General features: G+C 39.4%; 1 long non-coding RNA gene across 1 annotated transcript; it reads left to right on the plus strand.

Annotated features, from left to right (window-relative positions):
- Nucleotides 1-427: 427 nt before the first annotated feature.
- On the plus strand, nucleotides 428-5,194 carry LOC128312239 (uncharacterized). The gene is made up of 3 exons (XR_008291262.1): nucleotides 428-643; nucleotides 874-1,139; nucleotides 4,842-5,194. It is a non-coding gene; the product is annotated as an uncharacterized LOC128312239 (long non-coding RNA).
- Nucleotides 5,195-7,443: the final 2,249 nt, after the last annotated feature.

The raw sequence follows: 7,443 nt of genomic DNA on the forward strand, positions 1-7,443 counted from the left end.
TGGGATTCTTTGCTATCTTTGAGCGTGTTTGTCATTGGCTTCCCCGCATAATGTGAGGAGTTATGACAAAACGGGTTAGTTATACAGCCTTTGCACTCCAAATAGCACTGGTTGTGACCTTTGATCGGAGATGAAGGGGACGTCTAACTCCTCCGTGGATAGACCTCTGAGAAAGAATCACAAAACCAGGATGGTTTGGGAAAGAGCCTGGTGGATCAGAAGTTCCTCTCCTCAGTCCGTCTTGATGTAATTTTTCACTAAACAGACCCTGTGAGGATTAGCCCATGAATTAATTAAAGTGTTTAGCTTCTGTTTACAATGACGCCAGACGCCAGGGGCATATCCTGAACCAGACACTATTTTTTGTGTTTATTTTGTTCTGTATTTGAAAGTGGAAAATTCTTGAATCTTTTACATGAAGCTGGGAAAGAACCAGTAAAGGGAGAGATTTAAAATAACAAGCAATAATGAGTCTCATGAGGTATAAATGTTTCCCTATGAGATGCATTTATTTATCTGTTCCACAGAATTCATAAAAACACAGAGGAACAAGGAGACAAAATGGACCGACAGTGTCCATTGGAAAAAAAAAACCCACTTCATTCAACAAGTGATTTTACTGCAGTGCCCCTGTGAATAAGAAGTAAGATTTGTGATTTTATACGAAAGTGGAGATTTTTTGATATTTTGCTTTAAGAAAAAGATATAAAACTCACCCCAAACAAAATATCAATATTTACTTGTAAATTTTTTTTAATCTTAGAAAAACTATCATACATGACTAGGTCCTAAATTCACGTGAATCACAGCTAAGATGTAGAGTAAATGTACAAGTACGTATTTTGGCTTTGGTTAACCTGTTCTTTCCCCCAGGTTCCCAAACCCTGGAAGAAACAATTATCTTTGAATTCCATCTTGTTTAAAATCTGATAAGGCCAGTGCCTCTGGGAACAAATGGCCAGTCTCTCATACCCCACGTTCACCTCCAATGTCAAGAGATGTTAGCCAGCAAACAGAAGGGCCAGGGGACGCTGAGCCAAACACCTCAGCCTTTCCCTCTGCAATGACACCCTTCCGCCAAGCACACCCCCAAACATCTTGGAGAGTAGCCAGTGGAATAAATGGAAGCAAAACAGAAAGTAAGCCTTTTTTTTTTTTTTCTGGACAAGTAGGGGAGTATCTAAAAGATGATCAAATCAGACTAAAATTCACACCAGATGGTACTAAAAGTTCATGTATCCCCTCCTTCACCTGAGCATGAGGGGTTGTACCCTCACAGATTGTTTTTAGACAGCATAAAAGGGTTACATTCAGGTCAGCTTGACGGGCACACACCAGTGCCGTTGCCTTGGTTTAGAAGTTGCCCATTCAGAAGAGCCCACATTCGGTTTAAGGGTCTGCTTCCGCCATCTTGAAATTCTTAACTTTTGGACAAGGACCCTCACATTTTTATTTTGCCATGCCACCACGCTTGGCTGTGTTTTCTCTGCATCTTCATATTATGCTGTGCCTTCGTTGTTGTTTTTTTTTTATCGCATTAGACATAAACTATTCAGGTATTTTTCTTCTTTTCCTTTTGAAAAGTATTATAGCAGTTGGTGTTTCTAGGCCTATCTGGAGAAGTTCTGTGTGTGCTTCTCTGATGTTTTACGTCTGTGGTAATAGATTCAGAAGGACTAAAGTAGAGGACTGAATGTGGAGGATTTAAAAAGCAAATGCACAGGCTAAGGCTAGGTAAAATACAAAAGTCGAGACATTTGAAATGAATAATTGGTTTGCATTCTGACACACAAACTTGCCAGGGGCTGCAATCATGAAAATGGAATGACAATAACTGTTTCCAGTTAGAAGCAAGAGACCATTTCCATTCGACAGGCCAAAACAAAACAGCCTTCTTTCCAGATGGGTTGTGTGGTAGATGATTCAGCCTAAATCTGACTAAAATTGAATTTCTGTGGATTCCTGTGGTAGGACCCAACACACACACACAGACACAGACACACACACACACACACACACACACACACACACACAGTGAAATTCTTGATGTGCAGATATACTCAAGTCACGTTCACTTCCTTTTCTTTCAGATCTATTTTTTGCATCCTACTCTGTTCCTTTTCACGGATAACTTCCTACTTTTGCCTTGGATCCATTTGTGCTTCCGTATTCACAGAAAAAGATAGTCAGTAAGTAAACCTTCCATACTTAAAAGGCTGACACCATTGAATGTCATAATCTACGCTGAGACAAGAATATAAAGAATATAATCCACAACTTGTTTACTACATGCAAGAAATCTCATTCCATTTATCTTTGCAGTAGCTAGGAGTGGCCTGATATTTCTGATAGTATAGGGCATATTATAACACACAACCATAATAATGGAAGGTTTTATTGGCAACAATAAATTGCTAGCCCATCCTAGAAGCAGAAGGGAGTATATATTAATATTTCCTGAGGTTTTTTTTATTGGTGCTAGAAGCTGATGATTTCATTTAATTTCCATCACAACCGTTAATACCCTCATTTTATAGATGAGTCAACTGAGGCACAGAGAAAGGAAGAAACTTGGCCAAGCCCCACAGTCAGTGAGTGGTAGGGCTGGGGTTTCTGTCAAGCAGCCTGACTAATTCTTAATTATGGTTGTAAAGACGCTGAGTTTTGAGTCAAAAAGTAAACAGAGGTGATAATTGCAAGAGAACACATCGTTTACTCAACGCTAAAGAAAGGATTTGGAAGGTAGGTCACTTTGGTTGCTGAGTCAATATCCAAGTTTCTACTGGTAAAGGTAAGGAAAGTGTCATTTCCACATGACTGCACTTTAGGTTTCCAGACACGAGCAAGCTCTTTCTTTTCCTGTATTTCTGGCTCAGCCTGAAGGAGATACACAAACTCCAGTGCAAGGATTTCTTTTCAGACCGTTCAATTTTTTTTTAAAGTCGTTTCAGTTTGGAGCTAAGAATGACTTTTGTCCAATTTAATTACCACAAGATTCATATCCTAGCAAGAGAAGGATGGAAAATAAAAATCCATTCAATTATATTGACTATTTGGCCTATCGTTACTGATCCTCTTAGCGTTTGGAGGCACCGATTTTTTTTTTTCACGTTCTCTCGGGTGGTTTAATGTTATATCTTGCTGATGAAAAACTATAACTTAGAAAAGGTAATTATCAGAGTGTCTGGGTGTCTCAGTCAGTGAAGTGCCCAACTCTTGACTTCAGCTCAGGTCACGATTTCACGGCTTTGTGGGTCTGAGCCCCACATCGCGCTCTGTGCTGTCAGAATTCCTGCTTGGGATTCTCTCTCCTCTCTCTGCCCCTGCCCCACTTGTGCTGTCTCTCTCTCTCTCTCAAAAATAAATAAATAAACTTAAAAATAAAGTAACTATTTTCCCCAGAGTCAATTAATGAGTGGTAAAGGTTTGGTGAGAACTCCAGTCGTCCTGGCTCCCAAGTCACTGCCCTCTGCACCACTCTGCTCCTAGGTGATGATGAGTCCTTTGCAAATATCCACAGATGTCTTTCGTCTCCATTTTTCTCTGCTAGCAACATTCTATGATTTTCACAAAGAAAAAAAAAACATAATGTATCCCAACCCTCATTTACTACGTATGGTCTTTTGAACTTTAAAGTAGTTATGCCAGTAAATTGAACATACCTTGTCAGCACCCCCACGAAAATGCTTCCCGAGATGGCAATCTAATTCCTGTATCACAGTAACCGGTATAGGAAACTCATGACTTTTTCAAAGCAATGCCAGCATGTGAACTTGCGTAGCCACTCCGTGGAAGATATCGTAGGCAATGGTACATGGAATGTAATGACAGGCTATTGTCCTACACATGGCATATCATCGCTTTACAAAAATGGCTGTCACAGAATCTGCCCTTCTTCCTCAAATCATTTAGGACCCTGCTACTCTCCCTTTAAAAGATGAAATGTAACTGCTTTCCTCCCCTTGAATGTGAGCAGGCTTGTGACTTGCTCAACAAAAATGTGTGACTTCTGAGGCCAGGGTGTAGGAGGCGGATGTAGGAGCCCTGAATTGCTGTGTCAGAGGGCTGACTTCCCTGAGGCCACCATGCTGTAAGGAAGCTCAATCTAGTCTACTTGGAGAGATGCTAGGATTATCATCTAAAGAGAGGGATGCCTGGCCAGCCCTTATTTGTCTAGTGCCAGTGAGCTACCATTGTAGGAGTTTCCTCTAACCAGAACTGCCAAGTCGGAAAGAGAGAGGAGTAGCAGTGATTCCCTGCAGAGGTCTTGGTGACAGCAAAACCAGGAGGGTGCAGAAGCAATAAGAAGATTGTCTTATTTTCCTTCTCCTGTTTCTCATCCCTTCAAAGCTCCCAAGGTTCTTGCCTGATTCTAAAGCTGGACTCCCAATCTTCCACCCATTCTCAGTCCCTTACTCCAACACACTCTTGTCTGTTTGTAAATCCCTCTTTTGTGAGTTAGCCAGTCAGTTTCTCTTGCTTGCAACCAAAGACCTGACATTTAAACTTAGAGATGACATTTAAATTCTCCTGACATTTAAACTTAGAGATGCCTATTGCTTCATATAAGCACAAACATAAATAATCATCCAGCTTCATTTTTTAAGGAAAAGGATTTTTAGGGAATGTGAGTAGTTCCCAACATGATGAACCCAGACATGTTGTCTGGAGCTCTGGCAGTCACTTTGAAGCCATGAGATAATCAATATAAGGGAAATGCCAAATGATCACATTTCTGAAATCATTTAGCTTCATTGTAAGCAGTGGTCTTCCCCGGGGTTTCTTGCAGAAAAAAAAAATCTATTTAGCCATTGTTACTCATCTTTTTCTGTTAATTACAGAGGACCACAAAATTAATTGATATATACATAGAAACTATCCCTGTGCATTCCATGTGAGGCCTGTAGGAACACGAACAAAAGAGGAAGAAAGAAAGTCAAAAAGGAGTCATGCTCAAATCACTTGACCTCAGCATTCTGGTGACAGAGGTGTCCGTTGAGGTGCCACACAGGATAGAGAGCAGAGATGAGTCACTGCAATGGGTATTCTTATTTAATGATAAAGAAAAAATGCAGGTAAATAAAACTAATATAGAAGCAGCTACCTTAGCAGACATTTAGCCACAGATGAAGTATGTAGAGCGTATGTGTGTTGAGCCTCGATGGATTTGTTAAATATTCTCCCTTTTGTATTGTTCCTGTGTTTATGCATGTTGTTGAAACTATTATCACTATTTTGTTTGAGAAATTTATCATTGATAATTTATGGTTTCTACTCCTCCATGCCCAAATCAATGAGAATTCTGTGTATGTCTGTGTGTGTTAACAAAATCACCATAGGCGTATAAGAATTCATGCATCAGCCAAAAGGAGTAATAGACAGTTTTTTGGCAAATGGAAAATGCTGGCTACGTGTTTTATGTGTTTGTTGACTTATTTGCATATTTAAAAATGTAAGTGTATTTTATCTTCTAGGGACTAGGTAGGGGACTAGAAACACAGAAGGGAATAAAACAAACATAGCCCGTATCCTTACAAAACCTAGAGAAGGGAAAACAACTGAACAGGCAATTGTGATATGGTATTCAGGGAACACTGAGGTGGGGGCCCTGACCAAGATTTTGAGTGTCCAGGAAGATGTTTTGGAAGAACTGTTGTCTTGACACAGAGCTAAAACCTTAGTGTGAGTTAGAAAGGCAAATGGAGGGAATGGGGATTTTTCCTAGAATTTAACCATTTTATGGATAATATTGTCCAAGGCTTACCCTATACCACAGTTTACCAAGAAGAGTATCTCATCCACATGGAAAAAGTAATTTCGTTTTTAAAAAATTTTTTAAACATTTATTTATGTTTGATACAAAGAGAGATAGAGCATGGGCAGGGGAGGGGCAGAGAGAGAGAGGGAGACACAGAATCTGAAGCAGGCTGTAGGCTCTGACCTGTCAGCACAGAGCCTGACGTGGGGCTTGAACTCACAGACTGTGAGATCATGACATGAGCCAAAGTCGGATGCTCAACCAACTGAGTCACCCAAGGGGCCCTGGAAAAACTAATGGAGCAGGAGACTATAGTCCTTTTCCACCTCTAATTTCCCACGCAGGTACTTGTCCTTCCCAAGGAAACACACCAGGGTGGTATCTTATGTAATAGCAAAAGAACTAAAAAATCCAGAGACTGTAATAGGCATTTCTGCCAGCCTCCTTTGGCTGATATGTCAGGACTCAAGCCATCATGACTGTTCCATAGGATGCATGGGACCAGATATAAGTGGAAGAAAGTGAAGGGTAGAGGTCAAGGCAAATAAAGCTGCAATCAGGTGAATGCAGCTAGAATGGTCAGAAACTAAAATACCCAACTTGATTCTTTTGATGGTGATAAATTAAATTAAATTAGATAATTAGTTTAGATTAGATTAGATTGCCACCTATGTGGTATGAATACTTTCAGAGGAAAATAACTGATTTCTTTTACAAAAGTGCAAAAACAATTCAATAGACGAAAGATAGCCTTTTCAACAAATGGGGTGGGGGAGCCATTGGATATCCACAAGCAAAAAAAAAAAAAAAAAAGCAAGCAAACAAAAAAAGAGAGAAAGAGCTTTGACCTAAGTTTCACACTTTACACAAAAATTTGTTCAAAACAGATCACAAAATTTAAATGTTAAATGGAAAACTATAAAACTTCCTTTAGGAAAAAACAGAAGAGGAATTTTCAGGAACTCGGGTTAGTAAAAAGTCTGTAGAAGTGATACCAAATGCACAATCAATAAAAGAAAAAACTGAAACATGGAACCACATTAAAATTTAAAGTGTTTGTTCTGAGAGAGACCTGGTAAAAGGATAAAAATACAAGCTGCAGACTGAGAGGAAGTATTTGCAAACTGCATATTGGACAAAGGACTACTATCCAGAGCATATAAAGAATTCTCAAACTCAACAATAAAAAACAAACTGTCCAAATACAAAATAGTGACAGTAACAAATGCTGGCAAGGTTGTGGAGAAAGTAGACGGTCATACGTTCATTATGGAAAAGTAAAATGGTACGGCCACTCTGGAAACAGTTTGACAGTTACTTTGAAAACTCAACATGCAATGTGCATTTTAATAGAGAGACACATTTTAATTGCTGCTCCTGGTTCATCTTCACACTGGTTCGTGAAACACAGCTGAATGTTCAATTGTTACAATACCAATGCAATAAATCCATTATTATACAGACATGCTCTCCATTTTCTGTACCCAGATGATAAAATGCAAGGAGTCCATTTTCCAACTCTATTTTCTTGATATGCAAAATCTATTTCATTAAATTATTTAATTTAGGATTCAAGCTCCTTTCCCTTGGCACCAAATAAAACCACTGCATTACACACACACACACACACACACACACACACACACACACACAGAATCAGAATAGAAGAACCAATGACACACAAC

This window comes from Acinonyx jubatus, chromosome D4 (genome assembly GCF_027475565.1).
Source record: "Acinonyx jubatus isolate Ajub_Pintada_27869175 chromosome D4, VMU_Ajub_asm_v1.0, whole genome shotgun sequence".
NCBI lineage: Eukaryota > Metazoa > Chordata > Mammalia > Carnivora > Felidae > Acinonyx > Acinonyx jubatus.